This window comes from Macaca thibetana, chromosome 11 (assembly GCF_024542745.1).
Source record: "Macaca thibetana thibetana isolate TM-01 chromosome 11, ASM2454274v1, whole genome shotgun sequence".
Lineage (NCBI taxonomy): Eukaryota > Metazoa > Chordata > Mammalia > Primates > Cercopithecidae > Macaca > Macaca thibetana.
Genome location: NC_065588.1, coordinates 10,813,598 through 10,835,559, shown reverse-complemented (window position 1 = coordinate 10,835,559; position 21,962 = coordinate 10,813,598). Strand labels below are relative to the sequence as shown.

The following is a 21,962-nucleotide window of genomic DNA, read 5'->3' as shown; positions in this document are numbered from 1 at the left end:
TGGGGAGGAGGAAGGTCTAGGGAGAAGGGCAGATTAATTAATGATACCACTTATGAACGCAGCTCTACAACTTTGCAAAACCAAAAGAATGAAGGACTGTGCTCATTCCTCCGGTGCTCAAAAGAGGGCGCCCACAAGAGCAGCTGAGATTTACTGGAACCGATTTGCTGAAAATCCCCGTTTTCACTTCCCGGTCTGAGTCTCATTACCCAAGAAATCCACAGGGTGGCGATAACACTGAACTGAAAGCAAATTCAGAGTGGAAATTCTCAGAAACCGTATTCTTCAATGGCCAGTGTTTCCAGACTTCCCTTTCCCTGATTTTATGATGTCACCGAGGACACAGAAGCTGGCGGAAGGAAGGCCGCACACAGGGCAAAGACGATGATGGCAATGATTCCCACGGAAGAACCAACTGTGATCCAGACCCTTGGCAAACCTCACAGTAATGCAAAGGAGACTGTACCAATCTCTTCCTCATTTTACAGGAAAAAAAAAAAAAACTAGAAAGAGAGAAATCAAGTAAATTATCTAAGGTAACCGAGGTAGTGAGTGACTTAGGCAGAATTCAAACCTTAGTCTAGGGTCAGTGTCATGGTTGTTTCATCAAAGCCGGGTGACAGCTCTGAAGAAAGCCTGTTTGGTACTGGTACCAAAACAGAGAGAGAGACCAATGGAACAGAACAGAGGCCTCAGAAATAACACCACACATTTACAACCATCTGATCTTTCAGAAACCTGACAAAAACAAGAAATGGGGAAAGGATTCCCTATTTAATAAATGGTGCTGAGAAAACTGGCTAGCCATATGTAGAAAGCTGAAACTGGATCCCTTCCTTACACCTTATACAAAAATTAATTCAAGATGGATTAAAGACTTAAATGTTAGCCCTAAAACCATAAAAACTCTAGAAGAAAACCTAGGTAATACCATTCAGGACATAGGGATGGGCAAGAACTTTATGACTAAAATACAAAAAGCAATGGCACCAAAAGCCAAAATAGGCAAATGGGATCTAATCAAACTAAAGAGCTTCTGCACGGCAAAAGAAACTACCATCAGAGTGAACAGGCAACCTACAGAATGGGAGAAAATGTTTGCAATCTAACCATCTGACAAAGGGCTAATATCCAGAATCTACAAAGAACTCAAACAAATTTACAAGAAAAAAAACACCCCATCAAAAAGTGGGCAAAGCATATGAACAGACACTTCTCAAAAGAAGACATCTATGCAGCCAACAGACACATAAAAATGCTCATCATCACTGGTCATTAGAGAAATGCGAAACAAAACCACAATGAGATACCATCTCACACCAGTTAGAATGGCAATCATTAAAAAGTCAGGAAACAACAGGTGCCGGAGAGGACGTGGAGAAATAGGAACGCTTTTACACTGTTGTAAAAGTGTAAAAGCTTTTTACACTTTTACTTTTTTTGGGGGGGAGTGTAAACTGGTTCAACCATTGTAGAAGACAGTGTGGCAATTCCTCAAGGATCTAGAACTAGAATTACCATTTAACCCAGTGATCCCATTACTGGGTATATACCCAAAGAAGTATAAATCATGCTACTATAAAGACATATGCACATGTATGTTTATTGCGGCACTATTCACAATAGCAAAGACTTGGAACCAACCCAAATGTCCATCAATGATAGACTGGATTAAGAAAATGTGGTACATACATACCATGGAATCCTATGCAGCCATAAAAAAGGATGAGTTCATGTCCTTTGTAGGGACATGGATGAAGCTGGAAACCATCATTCTGAGCAAACTTTCACAAGGACAGAAAACCAAACACCACATGTTCTCACTCATAGGTGGGAATTGAACAATGAGAACACTTGGACACAGGGCAGGGAACATCACACATAGGGGCCTGTTGTGGGTGGGTCGGGGGGTGTTGGGGGAGGGAGAGCATTAGGAGAAATACTTAATGTAAATGATGAGTTAATGGGTGCAGCACATCAACATGGCACATGTATACATATGTAACAAACCTGCATGTTGTGCACATGTACCCTAGAACTTAAAGTATAATAATAAAAAAAAGACTTTTTCCTAGGGAAAATTAATAATAATAATAATAATAAAGCAGATATAGTAAGGATATTTAATATATTGATTAGAAGCAAGTCAGTGGATTTTTAAAATGACATTCTGAAGTTGTTTACAACCAGTATTTCTTATTATACTTAGCAAAAAAGAAAGGTAAAAGTTACCAATGCACTATAAGTATAACCTATTATCAAAAGCTAAATTACATGCTGCTTACGCCCTATGTCAGTGGTTCCCAAACTACAGTACCCTCTAGAATTGCCTAAAGGGTTTGTTAAAACATAAGACTGCTGCCTGCTAGCCACCTTCTTCCCCTTCAAATTTCTGATTCATTAGGCCTGGGGTATATGGTCCAAGAATTTGCTTCTCTCACAAATTCCCAGGTGATGCAATGCTGCTGATCTGGGATTGCACTTTAAGAACTCTTGCTCTAAGCTCAGGACAGAGAAACCATTTCTAACTGACATTTTTCTAGGTTTATACAGAGTTATACCAAACAAAACCAAATGTAACAAAAACCAAAATCAAACAAATATACAGCAAAATTTTTAACTGACCTACTTCTCAAGGTCCATTTACAATTTGGTACAATGGTGATCAGGAGAGTTAAATATATACATATAGGTGCATTCACAAATGACATCTACATACTCTCAAAGGTAAGTGAAAGCTCAAAAGCTAGAGTCAAGGCTAGTAGTAGACAAAATGAAAAGGGAAAAAAAATTGCGCTCAAATTGTCACATGTTTGTGAAGGAGCATGGTATAACGGAATTATTATATCTTTTGTTGCCAGGCCATCCAGTCTTTAAGATCTAGGTCTGCCATTTACTAAATATGGAATCTGAGGATTTACCTAACTCTCTGAGGACATTTGTTTGACTGTATCCTGGTTTTCATAATACCTATTAAAAGTGATGTTGAGAACACTATCAGATAACATATACTAAAATGCCTAGTGCATAGTAGAACTCATAGGGCATAATGCCTAGCACTCACAGAAGCCACCATACATTGCTTTAGGGTCCTATTATGTGCAAGGAACTCGATTAGGTTACTTAATCCTTACAAAAGTTTTTTCAGTCATCATCATGATAACCATCATTATTCCTATTTTATAAACAAACAAACAAAAAAAACCAGAATTACAAGATAATCTAGGCAAAAATTCAAAGTCAAACCACAATAGTTTGAAGCCAAATGTTTCTACAAAGATGAGTTATCTTATACCTCTTATAGTTCCCATTTCAAGTTCCCTGGCAAGTATGAAACAGAGGTTTCACTGCAGAATAACTTCCTCATTTAGTCAATATTCCATGCCTTGCCCTCTTTAGCTTTACTTCTTTCTAAGTAATGATCACTACTTTTATTTATTATGCCATCAGGACCTTGTTGGCAGACCTAATTAAGCAAACGTAAGATGCAGGAAAGTTTATTTTGGGTAACTTATCTCCATTTTTTCCTTCATTGTTCCAATAATTCTTTAGTGTTTCTGCTCTTAGATTTGTTCCCAGAGGGAGAGTGGGATCTGATCTTGAACTTCTTCTACAAAATAGATTCTCATCTTCTCTTACTATTTATTCTACAGAACACAGGCTGTTTTATAAACTAGTTTACATTATATTGTCAGTGATATAAAATGACATAAATGCCTTTTTGAGGACATTTTCATCCTTACCTACACTGCCTTTATGGCAATGATCCTTGCCATCTCTCTCAAAATATTATGTTTGTCAAAGTGTCACTCAAATGTCATTTCCTCCATGCTTCTTTGCCTTATCCCCAGATTTTTCTTTGCTTCCAAATACCTACAATACTGCAAGTCACTTTTTTTGTGTTCTTTGCATGCTTAACTTCCTATATTAGATACTGCTTGTCTTCTCTTTTCCTCCACTAGTTTGTGTTTTTTCTTGTGTGTGAACATTTACTCCCTTATCATTCTTTTGGTGCTCACTTTTAGCTGGGCCCTCTTCAGGTGCTGCAGAGACTGGTGAGAAACCAGAAGTTCACAATCCAGTGATGTCAAAAGAAGCTTTGAGAAACTGGGAGAGGCTTTGGAAAAAAGGTAAAGTGTGAACACAGTCTTGAAAAAATAATGAAAGCTCTCAGGTGTGCAAACAAAAAAGGGTATTCCAGCCAGAAGAAACAGCCTGTAAAATCATATGAAGCCGTGACAGCACATGAGTAAAAAGAGGATTTGTAGAGGAGGCAATACGTTTACCTATAGATGGAAGATCCGACACAGGAACACGGAATCCCCCGACTAATCCTGTGTAGACATGTTTGGCATCACTAACCTGTCAAGGTTCTCCTTCATCCTGAGCTCAGATTTGACTCCAGAGCTCTTTTTTTTTTTTTTTTTTTGAGACGGAGTCTTGCTCCGTCGCCCAGGCTGGAGTGCAGTGGTTCACGCCATTCTCCTGCCTCAGCCTCCTGAGTAGCTGGGACTACAGGCGCCCGCCACCTCGCCCGGCTAGTTTTTTGTATTTTTTAGTAGAGACGGGGTTTCACCGTGTTAGCCAGGATGGTCTCGAGCTCCTGACCTCGTGATCCGCCCATCTCCGCCTCCCAAAGTGCTGGGATTACAGGCTTGAGCCACGGCGCCCCTCCGAGCTCTTCTTAATGAAACAGTCCAGGCAACCACTGTTAACCCATTGAAGTTTCCACAAGATATGAAATCTCTTTACCAAAAACACACTAACTAAAATGTGTAAGTTTCTATTTGTTAGAATTTCAGTCTACTTGTGGCATATATTTTACAGTAGGTGAGGTTTCAATGTGAATAACTCAAATTAGTTCTCATTGGTGACAGCCTTCTGTATATATGTGAGTAAGATAAGGGTAACAAGATGCTACTGTTGCTGAAGAGAGGGCTTGAGCCTGGAAAAGAGAGGAAAAAATGATAAAAGGGGAAAGAGACCAGCCATTCCAGCAGGGAGGCCAAAGCAGGAGGATTGCTTGAGGCCAGGAGTCTGAGATTAGTCTGGGCAACAAAGCGAGAACTTGTCTCTACAAAAAAAAAACATCATAGCAGGGTGTGGTGATACATGGCTGTAGTCCCAGCTACTCAGGAAGCTGGGGTGGGAGGACTGCTTGAGCCCAGGAGATCAAGGCTGCAGTGAGTAGTAACCAGGCCACTATACTCCAGCCTAGGTGACAAAGCAAGACTCTGTCTCAAAATGAGACCAAAAAAAAGTGAAGGTGGGGAAAGAAAGGGCATGCTGAGTCAAGCTTGGGGAATTCGGTTACCTTTTTGCTTTGTATCATTCAGAGGAGTGATAACAAACAAGCCAAGTTAACTAGAGTTTTAGGTGAGGACCTGAAATAACCTTCCCGGGCTCTGTAAGAACCTTACCTTTTGGTAAGTATTTCAAAATTTTGCTACATTATTCATTTGATTCTGTTTGGTACATATTGTATTGCTCCTGGAATTATATCCCCAAATAAATAACAGTAATGTCTATTATCTTTACCGTCACAATGTTCACATGCAATATTTCTTAAAGCTCATGACTGCCTCCAGCCGGTCTTGAGACCTCCCACTCACTCCACTCTTCACCATCTGAAACTACAGAGTTGTATGCGACTTGAGATACCCGGTTGTCTTAGTCAGCTCAGGCTGCCATAACAAATATAAACTGGGTGCCTTAAAGAACAAGAGTTTATTTCTCACAGTTCTAGAATCTGGGAAATCCAAGATTGAGATACCACCCCACTTGGTACCCCAGTGAGGGCTCTCTTCCTGGCTTGCAGATGGCTGCCTTCTTGCTGGTACCATCCCACTTAGTACCCCAGTGAGGGCTCTCTTCCTGGCTTGCAGATGGCTGCCTTCTCGCTGAGTCCTCACAAGGCAGGGAGAGGGAGGGTTCTGGTCTTTTCCTTTTCTTATAAAGATGCTAATTTCATCATGGTGGCCCCATTCTCGTAACTTCCTCTGAACCTAATTCCTTCCAGAAGGCCATACCTCCAAATGCCATTGCATTGATGGTTAGGGCTTCAACATAAGAAATTTAGGGAGGAAGGGAAACAAACATTCAGCCCATAACACCTGTCAGTATTAACATAGCTTTATAAGGCACTCATAAGTTATTGAAGCCTTTAGACATTGTTTACAAGTTACTCCCCAGAGAGCTGCTGAGAAATCAGCATTATTATGGCCTTTTAAAGATAGGGAAAAGAAGGTCAAGTGTGGTGGCTCACGCCTGTAATCCCAGCACTTTAGGAGCTCGAGGCAGGAAGATCCCTTGAGCCCAGAAGCTGAAGTCTAGCCTGGGCAACATGGCAAGACTCCATCTCTACAAAATATTTTAAAAATATCCAGGTGTGATGGTGCACACTTGTGGTCCCAGCTACTCAGGAGGCTGAGGCAGAAGGATCTCTTGAGCCCAGGAAATCGAGGCTGCAATGAGCCTTGTTTGCACCACTACACACCAACCTGGGTGACAGAGTGAAACCCTATCTCAAAAAATAATAAGAGAGAAAAAAAGGCCTTAAATTTAGCAGGTTATATTCTAAAGGATTCACAATCAATAGCAGAGTCTTTTGATAACTAATGCCTCTTTTGCCTTTTGGTCATAAGCATTGTGATTGACCAACAGAATCTAATAAAATAATTTATTTTCTTAGTTATCTTAAAATTCTATTAAATCTCCACAATATGCTAAATGTTGCATGGATTATAAATCTGACATATATTAAGATGAATAAGTGAAAAATATGCCAAATGTATAATGGCCCATATTTATCTCATATATTTAATGTGTTTTATATTTTGATTTGGGTGTTTAGACATAGTAAGATATTCACATTATGCCCTTCACCCTTATTTCGCTCTGTTCCCCAACCTGCCAGGTGACCACAGGAACCGTAACCAATGACAAAGATGTCATACTCTCTGCTTTGAGGCCTTAGGCTTCTTGGTGTACCACTGAGAACCACTCCAACTCCTCTTCAGTGCTTCAGTGCCCAGTTCTGTGGTTTTATCATAGCAATTGGTAGATTAATAAATTTTTCAAGTAAACTTGATTTATAATGACAGAAAATGCATTTGAATATATAGTATCCATATATATATATACACACACACATTGTAAATGTACAGAAAAATCCTGAAAGATTTAAAAAATGCTATTAGAATATTTAACTTTTTCAGTAAATAATTTCAAATGTACAGAAAAGTTGGAAGTAGAAGAGAGTACAAAAATAATCCAAATACTTGCCTTTTACACAGATTCACTTATTAAAATTTTACACCATTTGCTTTATTATTTCTTTTTTTTTTTTTTTGCCTGAACCATTTGAGGGTAAGTTACATAAATCATGGTCCTTTACCCGAAACTTTTCAGGATGTATTTCCTAACAATCATAATCATCTCTTACATAACTACAGAACAGGTGTCAACTTAAATAAATTCCACATTATATCATAGTGTTAAACATAATGCTTTAATCTACTATCTGAATTCCAGTTTTGTCAGTTGACCCAATAATATCTTTTATAGATTTTTTTCATCTTCCAGCTCACAGATCCAATTTACTACTGCATTTAGTTGTCATGCCTTTTTAGCCTCCTCTAATCTTGACTATATTTTCAGCTTTTTTTTTGTTTTATAATATTGGCATTTTTGAAGAATATAGACCCACTTTGTGTTAATACAGCATTCCTCATTTGGGTTTTGTTTAATATTTCCTCATTATTAAATTCAGGTTATGCATTTACAGCTGGAATCCTACGTAGGTGATGTTGTATTCTCACAGGATACCTCATCTAGAGACACACGATGTCCATCTACCACTCATTGATGGTGTTAATTTTGATCACCTACCTAATCAAGGTGTTCTTCAGTCTCTCCACTATATAATTACTATTTTTTCTCTTCCAACTAATGAGAAATTTGTGGGGAGATACTTTGAACCCATGGAGATGTCCTGCTCCTCATCAAATTTTCTTCCTTGATTTAGTGTAAATTGATGAATCTTACCTTGATCCAGTTAGTGCCACGATGGTTGCTGAATGCTGATTTACAACTCAATTTGCCTTTCACATTCACCAGTCAGCAGTTACTCAGAACTTTGTTCTTAAGCAAGATTCCTCTCTTCTCTCCATTTATTTATTTTTTTAATCACCATGACTCTCTAGCCTTCTATATTTTCATTACTGTACCTAATTATGGAAGTCATTACTGTACCTAATTATGTAAAGCAAACTTTTAATAGTGGTTATCTCTGGTGAGTGGGATTTGGAGAGAAGGCTTTGAAAGGGAGATTTTTACTTTTTATAAACTCTTTACTTTTTTTTTTTTTTTTTGAGACAGAGTCTCTCTGTCACCCAGGCTGGAGTGCAGTGGCACAATCTCATCTCACTGCAACCTCTGCCTCCTGGATTCAAGCGATTCTTCTGCCTCAGCCTCCTGAGTAGCTGGGATTACAGGCGTGTGCCACCACGCCCAGCTAATTTTGTATTTTTAGTAGAGATGGGATTTCACCATGTTGGCCAGGCTAGTCTCAAACTGCTGACCTCATGATCCTCCCACCTTGGTCTCCCAAAGTGCTGGGATTACAGGTGTGAGCCACCACGCCCAGCCAAACTCTTTAATTTTTAAGCTTTTCACAATAGTGCATATCCCTCCCTCTTTTTAAAAGATTGAATGAAAAAAAATTTTAAATGGTAAAGAAAGTATTTCCCCAGGGACACTGTAGAGGCAGAAGGAAGTAATAGGAAATTGGCTTTGAGACAGTTTACACTGTTAATACCTGTCTCTTATTTAAGATATGCACATAAGAAATGCAAATTTTTGGAGTTACACTGATGGCTCATGCCCTGTAAACTAATCTTCTTGTGATCAACTGGCTGGGTGTACATATTAACTAGTTAGAATTAGCTCTGTAGAGTGGGGTTTAACACATGATAGATACTAAATTAACTGTCATCAAGATATCTACACTTATTACAGAACTTTATATGGTTTCAATAAGATTTCGAGAAAATAATGAGGACATGAGTCTTCACAAAATGAGATATCCATGAATTGTCAAATTATTTTATTTTCTTTAAATGAAATTCAATCAAATCCAACCTGCCACTCAAATAGGCTGACAAAAAGATATAATTTAATATTATATTTCAATATTGTTCTACCTCATTTCCATAATCAATTCATATATCTCTATAAAGAAAATTTACACCTATTTTGTTGTCCTCTTCACAGCATAGAAAAAGAAACCATTTTTTTAGCCTGAATGAGAGATGTTTCAAGGACAGGAACCTTCAGAAAAATCAGTGGCTGGATGGAGGGGCGATAAGTTCTCTGAGTTCCTCAAGAGCTGAACATGTGAGCTGGGCACAGGGGACATTTCTTGCCTGTGCCTTTCAGAAACTGAGTCTTCTTGGAAATTTTTCTTTCTTCCAGAACAGTTCCAAATCCACTCATTGACAGGGCTACTCAGAGTCTATATTAGCCTCACAGAACTTGGAGTCTCAGATAATGGAGTAGCCATGTGGGGCTTACACGGAGATATGAGGTTTTCCTATTGGTGGGAAGCCATGAATTGCTCATTCAAACCAAATCTTCAGTCAAGCCTCTTCATCCTTGAAGCCATTCCATTTCTCCTTTCTCCCTGACCCTTGGGTCATAGTCCCCTGCTCACATCCATCCATGTTTGGGGAAGAATGAGAGGGTGGTGCCACTCTCCTTGCTTTTCATCCATTACCAGGTGAAGGTTTAGACTGTACTTTCCTGTTTCAAATTTCCAGTTTATTATTGTCTAAAAATCTTTCCCAAGCACAACCAGTTCTCTGTTACACAGAAAGTACCTGGTAAGAGCTGGTTAGCTTTTCCCAGTTCCTGAGCACAGTGTGCAGAGCTGTGACTCAAAAGTGAGTCAAGCAAAAGAGGTGTCAATTGCATGTGACCTCTACTGAGACAAGAGTGGCCCCACTGGAACTCCCTCTCCTAAAGAACCCCAAAACACACTCAGCTTTTTCATCAAAGCACTTACTGTGTGGTTAGTTGTGAGCATGTAAATTTTCCTCAAAAGCACAATAAAAGAAGGGTGATTGCACACCCCTAAACTCTAAACAGCTATCTTACACATGTGTCCCTTCTGATGATGAGGGTAAGCACACATTCACTGGGTATTTTGGTTGTGACAAGTATTATTCTAAGAACTTTATGCACTTTGTCTCATTTAATCATCACAACAACCTTATAATTATTATTTTTTAGAGCTGGGGTCTTGCTCTGTCACCTACACTGCAGTATAGTGGTGCCACCAAAGCTCACTGCAGCCTTGAACTCCTAGGCTCAAGTGATCTTCCCGCCTCAGCCTCCTGAGTAGCTAGGACTACAGACGTGCACCACTGCACAGCTAATTTCTTTTCTTTTTAATTTTGTAGGATCAAGGTCCAGTTATGTTGCCTGGGCTGCTCTCAAATTTCCTGGCTTCAAGCGATCCTCCCACCTCAGCCTCCCAAAGTATTGAAATTACAGGCATAAGGCACCATGCTTGGCAAGAGGTACTATTATTATCATTGCCTTTTACTGATGAAGATACTGAAGAAACGAAATGGAAATTTGTCTAAAGTTGCACAGCTTGTAAAATTGAAACCCAGGACATACGACTTTAAATTTCCTTTATCCAGTCATGTCATCCAGTTTGCCTGGGACTAAGGCATTTCCCAGGATGTGGGACTTTCGGTGCTAAAATTTCAAAATGATACTGGTAGAGCTGGTGTTGCTATGGGGCCAGTCTTTTTCAGGTCCCAGGCTCTCTCCAGGTGCCTCAGGCCACCACCTTGGCGGCAGGTTAAAGTCTATTGCAATTCAATGGGGGTACCAGCAGGCAAACATTCACAGACGCCGATTCTCTGGTGAGAATGAGAGAAGGGTATCCAGTGTGGCTATCCAGGGGCCCCAGTTACCTAAAACTTTGAAAAGTAGCATTCAGAGATTTTAATTGCCACCTTAATTCCCCATCAACTCTCTCATGGGCCCTTGGGTCAATCCACAGAAAAGGATCTGTTTGCCTGCACCTTGTCTCCTGCTATGGAAGGAAACAGTTTCTTTTACCAGCTTCACCAGTTGAGAGAAGTTTGGCAAAGGGATTGGGTATAGTCAGATTAGGCTTTGCAGAGAGAAGGATACTCAGCTTTGCTCCTGCCCATACCAGGGCTGAATGGGCCAGTTAACCTTACTATGAATATAGTCAGCTTTCCCGAGCTTTCTGGCAACATTTGGGATGTCTACCTAGAATCTTCTTTGGTTTTAAGCACCCAGAACCATCTGTCAAGTACCTTGAACTAGTCTCAGAAACACATGACTTGAGAGCACTAGTGGCTTCCTGAGGTTGACACCCTCAGGCGTTCCAGAGGTCATCTTCCTTTCTCAGCTACCTGCCACCTCATTATTGAGCCTTAAGACAGAAATGTCTTTTCTCTTGGGATGGAAATTGTGTCTCCTAAAAACACTCTGAATTTCTGGTAGGTAATCATCTCCAGCTTAATCTAAGTGGCCTTTTCCAGGTTCTATCATCTGTCCCATCATGTTAAACCATGTGTCAGATGGCATGTCCAGGTTTGGGGAAATGATGTTTGCCTTGTGCCCAGGATTCTGACAACATGACTCCACCATCTTCAAGCAGAAGTTTAATTTTTAACAATCCATTCTGAAATGATGGTCTTATAGTCATGCCCCCCAAAAAGTATTCTCCAGGTAATTGCTAAACACTAAAATGGATTGTATTTACCCTAATTTAATTTATCTTCTGCTGGACAATCTTATATGTGTAATTGTGTAGTAACTTTCAGACAGTCTCACCATAGTACTCTAGTCACATATCACTGGGGACTTGTGAAAGTGCACACCCAAATCTACACCAGAGTCACAGCTAGGCTGACCAGTCATCCAGTTTGTCTGGGACTAAGGCATTTCCCAGGATGTGGGACTTTTGGTGCTAAAATTTCAAAATGATTTGGCTTCAGTGCTAAGAGTTGTAATCTACCCATGGCTCTGATATGGACCACACAAATACTTTGGTAATTCCAGTGGTAGGGGAGCCGGGGGGAAGGCACATAGAAGAGATATGAATCTTAGCCCACATATCCGTGTGTGGTGAAAAAAAGTCATATAATGTATCAGTCAGGGCCCCAGCAGGAAAAAGCATGATAAAAGGCAATTAATTGAGAGTTTTAACAAAAAAAATACACTAAAATGTGTAGGGAGGATTAGGGGAGATCAACCAGAAATGATGAAGCACCCTCAGGGCTAACAACAGGGAAGCTTAAAGATCCTAGGGTTTGAGAGTGCAAAGAGAGGAAATCGTTTCCAGAACTCAACCCAGACTAGACAGGGGCCCCAGACAGGATTTGCTGCCTTCAGGAAAGGGACTCTATCAAACTATAGGGAGGGATCCTTGGAAATACATATCCCAATTCATTCCATTCTCTTCTTCTGCAGTGCCCTCCAATGACTGGACCCAACTGGAAGCCAGAGCAAAGAAGTCTGTAGAAGCTATTCAAAGTGGTTAATTCTCTGGGGCATAGAGCAGGGAGGAAAAAAGGTAAAGAATGGATGTTGGAGACAAAAAAAAAAAATCAGCCTACATTATTTTCTTTCACTTAAAATTAATTTTATTTGGGGGAATCCATCCCAAATCCATCCCCTCCTCTTCACACCCATCCCATCTTCAATAGAGCATGCTGTTTAGTCTTTAATCTAGATTCTGACCACACTTACTGATGAGATGAACACTGTCCAACTTGCAGGAATGCCCAAGTCCAGTGGTTCTGTGGCTCTGCACCACAGTGTTCATGGGAATCTTTGCTAGAATTGAGAACCTTGAGGAACACGGTGCTACTCAAATGTGCCTACTATGAAGATATCCTCCACGTTTCGAAGTCCTTCCAGAGAACACAAGAGGGAACAGCCACAGTCCCAGTTACATAGATGAGCTTATTGTTTTTTCCCCAGGCTTGAGATTCTCCTTAACTTGAATTCTGCTTTTGCGTATCTTCTTTCAGACACTAACTCTTTTCCCCTTCCGCTCTGAATTTCCTGGCATAATTTCTTCAGTGGGCTTGGATTCTCACAAAATTAAGAGGGCGGGGGAGGGGGTTCTTCTGGAAGCCGCTTCTGCTTTCAGCCTTGCAAACTACCAAATGCCAAAAACTTAGCTTTCTAGAATAAGGAAAAAGAAAATCACCGAAACAAATCCAGTTAGTCAGAATTCTCTCTGACTCTTCTATTGCAATATGAATAACATGCAATTTAATTTACATAATCAAGTTGGAATTTTAAATGGAGTTGGGGTAGCATAGCAGAGGGGAAATTGATGTTAATTCTAGCTTGTATATAAGATAGAAACAAGAAAAAAAATATACACATAAAATATCAATGTATATAAAAATGGAAAAACAGTCATAGCCTTGTCACTTGTCTGACTGCACATACATCCTTTCCCCTCCACTCTTTGCCTCCGTATTTCTGAGCCTCAGAGCTTGACAGAGATGGAGGGAGGCAGGAGGATTAAGGTAAGCATATAATGATGTAACTTCCCCTATAATATTTAAACAAACTTGCCTCTCTGAACGTGTACTTAATTACTGTCCAGAGCTGATAGTCTCACATAATCTGCATGGATAAGGACAAGAGGAATGAATGTCAGCGTAGAGCTGAGGAGATGGTCCTGACTTTGGACCCTGATGAATCTCAGTTTGAATCCCTATTTTATGACCTACTATCTTTATGATCATAAGCAAATTGAGTAACCGTTCGGAGTTTTGGTTTCCTTACCTATAAAATTGCAATAACACCAAACTTACTGAGCTGGTGTAAAGGTTAGAAATAATAAATACAACGTCCCTGTTTAGTATGTAGACCATGGTAAGTACCAGATGAAGAGTGCTTCCTGTTCATATTCAAGTAATTATCCCACCCTCAAAACCACAGAATACAGCAAACCAGAGAAAGGCCTAAGAAGTTAATGGATTAAAAAAATGAACTGGCCAAGTGTGGTGGCTCAAGCCTGTAATGCCAGCAGTCTGGGAGGCTGAGGCAGGTGAGGTAGGAAGATCACTTGAGGCCAGGAGTTTGAGGAACAACAGCAACAGAGCTGTATTCCCAGCTACTCGGGAGGCTGAGGCAGGTGAGGTAGGAAGATCACTTGAGGCCAGGAGTTTGAGGAACAACAGCAACAGAGCTGTATTCCCAGCTACTCGGGAGGCTGAGGCAGGAGAGGCAGGATCTCTTAAGCCTGGAAAATACAGTTTGCAGCGAGTTATGGTGGTGCCACTGCACTTCAGCCTGGGTGACAGAGCGAGACCCTGTCTGTAAAGAAAATAGAAAAGTAAAAAAGAAAAATGAACTGGACTCAGAGTTAAGGTCAAATGAAATTATAAGAGTCTCTACTCATAAGATATTTTTGTCTCTTCTTTCCAGTTTTTGTTTGCAGGAAACGAGAGGGATCCTCTGATTACCAAATTTACTCTCAACAGGGGCTGGTCCCCATCCGGAGCAAAAGGCTTCAGTAACCCCAATCCAGCATTTTCTCGACAGACTTCTAACTCAAAGAGTACTGTGGCCTATTTCTGCAGGTATGTACAGCTTGCTTAAGAGTTTCAGCCATAATGAAGGTCAGGAAAGTGCCAACTAATCTTGAAGGACCAGGATATACCGAGATCAGAAACCAAGGATAAGGTGTGCCCAGTTATACCTGTTGAGTCTTCATAGTGAATCTTATTTCCTAATCTATAAAGAAGGGTTGGCCGGGCGCGGTGGCTCAAGCCTGTAATCCCAGCACTTTGGGAGGCCGAGACGGGCGGATCACGAGGTCAGGAGATCGAGACCATCCTGGCTAACCCGGTGAAACCCCGTCTCTACTAAAAAGTACAAAAAACCAGCCGGGCGAGGTGGCGGGCGCCTGTAGTCCCAGCTACTCGGGAGGCTGAGGCAGAGTATGAGGCAGAATGGCGTAAACCCGGGAGGCGGAGCTTGTAGTGAGCTGAGATCTGGCCACTGCACTCCAGCCTGGGCGACAGAGCGAGACTCCGTCTCAAAAAAAAAAAAAAAAAAAAAAAAAGGGTTGAGCGATGGAATGGAGTGTGGATAACCCTCCACAGCAGATTCCTACTCCTGTCAAATCCGGACAGTCAAGTCCTAATTGAGTATATTTTAATGACCTTTTCACAAACAGCCCAGACTATATCCAACCATTAACCAACTCCCTGCCCACAAAGATTGTAGTTACTTCAAAGGGACACCTCAAAGTCATTTTGTCACATGATGGAATTTCTCACCCCTCACATTTTGATGCTACCAAACCAAGTTCCTTCTTGGTACAATTTAACTTGTGTTCTTCTGTTTTACACTTATTAGATACATTAAAATAGCTAGTTATACACATCAGTGCAATTCAAATAAAATGGCATTCTTCTATTTTCTTAGGCCCCAGTATGTGTAATGGGTCCTTTTAGATGTCAGCTTCCATATTTTAGGGAAATATTTTATATTTCATAGTAGTTATAGGTTATGAATCCTGAATTTGAAAAGAAATTCATGAAATTGACATACAGGAGCATGGGAGTAGCCACAGTCAAACAGTATATGTCTTTACTGGAACATACTTTTTAATATTGCCTTCTATTCTAAAATACAGGTGTTTAGCTTAGTGGGTCTTTTTTAGGATGGCCCCCAAAATAATAATAATAAATGTATATAAATCATCACTCAACTCACCAACAAGAAAAAAAGCAACCCCCTCAGAAAACAAACCAAACCATTCCAGTTGATTCTTGCAATCTTGTTTTTACAAATTAACCTACTTGAATTTAAGTTTATCCCTTTGATATTTCAAGACTCCTAGTTTTGTTTCTTAATTTTTCATGTAAAATTTCACTGTGGGTACTTCTAGAGTGGTATAGCTTTAAACGCTAAAACATTTATCTTGAAAAACTCTAAAATTGATCTGTCTTTATCAATAAGACCATTCTATTATTGATTACTCTTTTTCATCTTAAATGTAATAAAAAGTCAAAGAGAAGAAAAAGCTGGCTTGAGAGTTAATGTTGCAAATCAGTGTAGGCTGCAAAAAAAGAATACCAATAGAATAAAAATTATTTTACTAAAACTATTTTAAAATACATATTTTATGATTTAAAGTAAAATATCACTAGGTTGATGTGTTTCTGGAAATTGGCAACAAGCTGATCTGTAATTGGAAATGGTAGTAAAATACGTGCTAGTCAACACATGGGTTCCATGGTCTGAACGTTTGTGTCTCTCCACAATTCACACGTTGAAGCCTAATCACCAAGGTGATGGCATTAGGAGATGGGGCCTTTTGGCGACATTTAGGTCATGAGCACAGGCCCTCACCAATAGGATTAGCAACCTAATAAAAGAGACCCGAGGGAGCTTGTTAGCCTTTTTGTCCTTCCACCATGTAAGGACCCACTGAAGGCAACATCTATGAAGAACAGGCCCTCACCAGACACCAAATCTGATGGTGCCATGATCTCCGATTTCCCCGCCTCCAAAACTGTAAGCAATACATTTCTGTTGTTTAGAAACTACCCAGTCTATGGTATTTTTCTGTAGCACCCCAAACAAACTAATAGGTATCCCGTCATAATACTCGTCTGTGCTTAAATTCTGCTCCCTACCATCCCATGCTTACTAAAAGACCAATAGTGATGGATGCAAGGGATTTGGCAAAAGCAGAATAAAAGGAAATAAAAAACTAGAAATATTTTGCTCACAGTGCAGTAAGATTTCTGGAGATCTAAATCCTTGGAGAAGCAGATATTATACTTCTTGTTTATATTTACTCCATAATGTCAAAATAAATACATATTCAGATCTACATTAACAAATACTACTATTTTGTGGTCGTGTGTGTGCGCGCGCGTGCGCACGAGCACGTGTATTTATTTTTTGAATATATATATATATTCATTTGGAAGTTAAAACTCGGATTGGAATTTTAACAAATCTTTCTCTCTTGGAATTTTCTTAGGAGCCAGTTTTCTTTCTCCCAAATTTTCTCATTCTCAGTTTCTACTCCAAAGTTTCCATGTTAAAGGAACATCAAAATCCAATTAAACATGTCTCCAAAAAATGAGTATGAAATAGATCATTATGGTGAGCCACTAGGGATGCTAAAGAGATCAAATGAAAGTCTGACTAAAAGGAAGAGTTCAATTTAAAGAGAAGAGAAGGAAGAATTTTGAAGGGCAAAAACTGAAGAAGAGACACATTGGATGATTTTCCTCCCTATTTGCTGTTTGAGAGTGCATTTTCCTGTTTGCTGTTTGAGAGTGCATTTTTAAGAATTATCTTATCTACCAAGAAATAAAAGACTCTATATCTTCTAGACAATAATCTAGATTTGATAGTCTCTGAGATTTAATTCCTAAACAAGTACGGACATAAAGTGAGGTGATAAAGAAAGTTAAAAGAATAAAGAAAGTGGATTAAAACAGAAAAAAAAGAGAAAAATAGTATTGCAAAAACAGACAGAATAAAGCTTTTTTAGGAAGAAGAGAATATATTTTATTCATTGCTTCAGAAAGTTTCAAAATGCTTCAAATAAAATTGCACACAGCTGTTTGGTTTCCTCTCCAGAGGACCTAATTGGAAAGATCTGAACATTATCTTCTGTGGCCAGACAGCTTTGCTTTCTTTCTTTTCTTTGTTTTCTTAAGACAGGATCTCACTCTGTCACCCAGGCTAGAGCACAGTGGCATGATCACAGTTCAGTCTAGCCTCAACCTCCCAGGCTCCAGTGATCCTCCCACCTCAGTCTCCTGAGTAGCCCTGAGTAGCTGGAACTACAGGCATGTGCCATCATGTCCAGCACAGCTAATTTTTGTTAGTTTTTGTTTGTTTGGTTGTTTTTGTAGAAACGGGGTTTTGCTATGTTGTCCAGGCTGGTCCTAAACTCCTGGGCTCAAGCGATCCACCCGCCTTGGCCTCCCAAAGTGCTGCCTTGCTCTGTTTTTGAGGGGACTCAATGATAGAGCATGGACATTTTGTCAATCAGAATTTTATGGTGGCAAGGGCGCTGAATTGGGTTTGAGGAGACTCGGGTTTTGGTTCTAGCTTCGCCACCAAATACATAAATTAGTTTGAGAAAGTCGGTTAATCTCTGAACTGCAATTCCTTGTTTCTAAAATGAGTGGGGTTGAGATGGATAAATTTCTTTCTAGTTTGAATTTATCGGATAATCTTTTCAAGTTCTTCACCAAAACTGTATCCATCTGCTAGTCTTTAAATAAACACTATGAACACATCTACATAGTTGAGAAAATAAGTAAAAGCAAAACAAATGCAACAACGTCACTTAGAAGCTGGAACTTTTATATAAAATCAATATATGTTGAAATAATCAGGTTTTTTAAAACTTCTCAGTAATTGCTTTTTTTTTTTCTCCTGCTTAATAATTTCAGGTCTACAGGTGCAACATTTTCTGAACTCTAAATCCAGCTTCCCATAGGGGAGAGTAAAGTCACAGCCAATTCCCCACCATATTCTTAGTTCTCTTAATGAAAAGGAAGAAATCCTATAATACATCTTCACTATGGTAGGCCAATATATGTGAAAGTTAAATAAGAAGCATAGTCTATAAAGGCAGTGGTGACATGGAATGGATATTGTAAATTCACTTTGTTTACATACCCTAGAGATTATCAGTGACATCATTATAGAGTTATTCAGAATTACAGCATTATGGTTCATGTTTGGATATTATATGTTTGGATATAATATCCAATTACATGTTTGGATATAATATCCAATTCTTTGGCTATTATATGTCACAAAGGAAGCTCAAACCAGCCCAACAGGTAGCATTATCCTGATGGGTAACCACAGACTAATGTATGGTCCACCTTTCAGGACCGGGACTTTTTCCCAATGGAATCTTGAAGAATTATTCAGGCTAAATTTCTAATTGTCTAGAAGGCTTGTGCTACTCAATATGGTAGTCATCAGCCACACTGAACTCTTTAAATGTAAGTTCAAATTAAGATGTCTTAAAAGTGTAAGATACACACTTTGAAGACAGCACCAAAAAAAAGAGGAATGTAGAATACATCATTCATAGTTTTACTCTTGATTAAATGTGGAAATAATATATATTTTATATTGATTGGGTTAGGTAAAATCTATTAAAATTAATTTCATCTGTTTTTCACTGTTTTATTGTGGCTGCTTGAAAATTTAAAATTAAATATTTGGTTCACACTTGGGACTCAAATTATATTTCCATTGGGACAGTGTGGGTCTATACCATAAATTCATCAATACAGGGGCATTCCTGTCCTGTTTTGCATGATGTTCTCAACACTGAATTGGAATGATTAATAAATGTGCTGAATGCACTATTACTGAGTGCCAAACAGAGCATGATAACCAAGGTCCACTCTCCCCGTGAACATTGCTGGAGACATCCTGAAATACCTTTACTCTCTTATTCTTGAACTTTTCTGTTCCAAACTGATCATTTCCCTCATGTTCTTTTTTGTATTAATTTAGATTAATACTTTACTGTTTTCCAGTTTCAAATATGCTAATATACAATGCTTCCTTACTTTAAGCTCCAGTCCCTTGAATAACTTGAATTCTCCTCAATCTCCTTAGTCAATTAATTGCATTTTCTTCCTTAGGGTGATATGCTAGTCTCTTCTCAATTTAGCATCAACCTTAGCTTCTTCAAACGCAGAGACTACATTTCCCAGAATCTCCCTCCTGGCCTGTGTATTTCCAAGTTGGAATCTGCAAATGAGAGGCTTTCGCTCAAAGTTTAGAAGGAAGAAGAGGAGGAGACCATTATATTCCAGAGTCAGTTACAGAAAGATGCATGGGCATCGAAGCTGCTTCCAGATGAACTTCCTGAGGACTTACTGCATCTGTGGTGCTGACTGAGATAGCAGGTACAGAAGTAAAGCTAATGAAGTTTAAATTTCAGGGCTCCTATCTTGTGCCGATCCTTTCTAAGACTCTAGGAGCAGTCCTAGCAATTTAGTATTCATAGCAATTTAGTATTCATAACTTTATCTCAAAAAGGGCTCTCTAAATTGTATGAGTTTTAAGTGTCACAAAACCTCAATCCAGCCCTGAATTGCTGAGAACTTCCGAAAGATCTTGTGGCTCCAGTGGCTTCAGGAGAACTCCTGAGAACCACTGTCTTGGGGACTGGAGTCTGAGATCTTCAACGGAGCTTCTCTGACTTTCCCTCCTTCAGCCCTTCCAACAGTTGTGAAAGCTTTAACTTCCTCCATGCTAGGAACAGAGTGGCATTTGTTTTTATGATCAAATCAATAATTGCTTAAAAATGATTGCTGTCAGCAATTAGATTATAATTCTTTGTTGACTTAAACTTAATAAATGATGATATTGTCTTACAACAGAAATGTTGATAGTGAAAAATAATTTAACATCACATCAAAAGACCTTATGACCAGCTCCATTCTGGTCAACATTGGATACTCATAATGGTGTACTTGACAAAGTCTTTGCTTAGCAAATATGAGTGTATGAATTAGTGAATGACGGAATGGATAAATTTATGTGTATCTGTATCCAAGTTGCTTCCTAGTTATGATTATGAAAACAACATAGATCATGTTTGTTCTAATTTTCCTTAGATTTATTTAGCCCAGTACCAAGAACTTCCAGCTGCTCACTGCTTTTTTTGGATGACAATGATATGTAGTTTTGGGAGCCAGTCCAGCACAAATTCTAGGAAATCCCAGGGTGCATCTGTAATTATTTTAGGGTCTTCCAGAGTTTGGAGACCACACCTGTTAGCTATGAATTATTTCCAAGGATGAATTTTTTTAAAAGGCTTTACTTTTGGATCGGTTTGAAGAGTTCAATCTCTTTTTTCCTGTAATGTAATTCTGAAAGGTAATGGCAATGATAATCATTTTGCTGAATAAGAAAGTCAATGGTCAGTCCTCACCAGAATAAATCATTCTTATAATTTAATTGTAATTAAGAGCATAACCTTTCAAATTAAGAAATAATTTAATCATTCTCAGAATTAGACCAGCATTTTAAAAGCATCTGCATTTATATAACATCGCTGTATGCTCCATATTGAAGTCAAACTAAAATATGAATCTAACATTTAAGAGTTTGTAATTTTTAAAATATTGATGAATTACATAGAAAAGCTCAAAATTCCATAATTTGCCATTTTTTCAAATAATTTCTTTGTGTTTTCTGTGGATGAAACAAGAAAGTAAGAATTCAGGAAAGTTTCATAATTGATAGCAAATGTGCAGTTAAGTAATTGAGTTTGGAAGAATTTGGTCTGTTTTCATTCTGTAAAAATGTATTATGTCCAAACTCTATGCTACATACTGTACTAACCAGTGAAGATACAAAGATGAATTACACTTGATAGTTACCCTACTGATGTAAGGTAGACATCAACATTACAGATTCATTCCTGGAAAAAATTTGGTAAACTGTTTGAGGGAACAGGCAATAACTTAAAAAACAAACAAAACGAAGGAGCTTTAAGTGGACCGGACACTGGAGTTACACATGATAATCTCATCTATTTTTCATGTCACCTTTGAGAACCTCTCATAAAGAAGGAAACCGACTCTGGGACATTGAATCTCTGTCCCAAGTTAACCTGGTTAATAAAGAACAGAGCCAGAATTTATACCTCATCTGTCTGAACCCTAGGGGCCAAATAATCCTGTATTCCAGACAGTCTTTGGGTATAGATCCCAGACCCTTTGGCCCTGTGTTTAGTACCATCCAGTCCATTCTCAAAGGGCCATGCGGGCTCATCAAGTTGGGAATAATGTTGATTGGGTGATCTGTTTCTCTATACCTCTCATCCTGGAGGCTAAGAGGGCTCAGTTCCTTAAGCTTTCACCAGCTGG

At 39.1% G+C, this 21,962-nt stretch overlaps 1 protein-coding gene and 1 long non-coding RNA gene across 2 annotated transcripts in view; one reads left to right on the top strand and one right to left on the bottom strand.

Moving 5' to 3' along the window:
* The window catches only part of MAGOHB (mago homolog B, exon junction complex subunit), a 1,022,454-nt gene that overhangs the window by 882,069 nt on the left and 118,423 nt on the right, over window positions 1-21,962 (top strand). The window lies entirely within an intron of this gene.
* Window positions 1-21,962, bottom strand: part of LOC126930797 (uncharacterized) — a 46,908-nt gene that overhangs the window by 21,990 nt on the left and 2,956 nt on the right. The window lies entirely within an intron of this gene.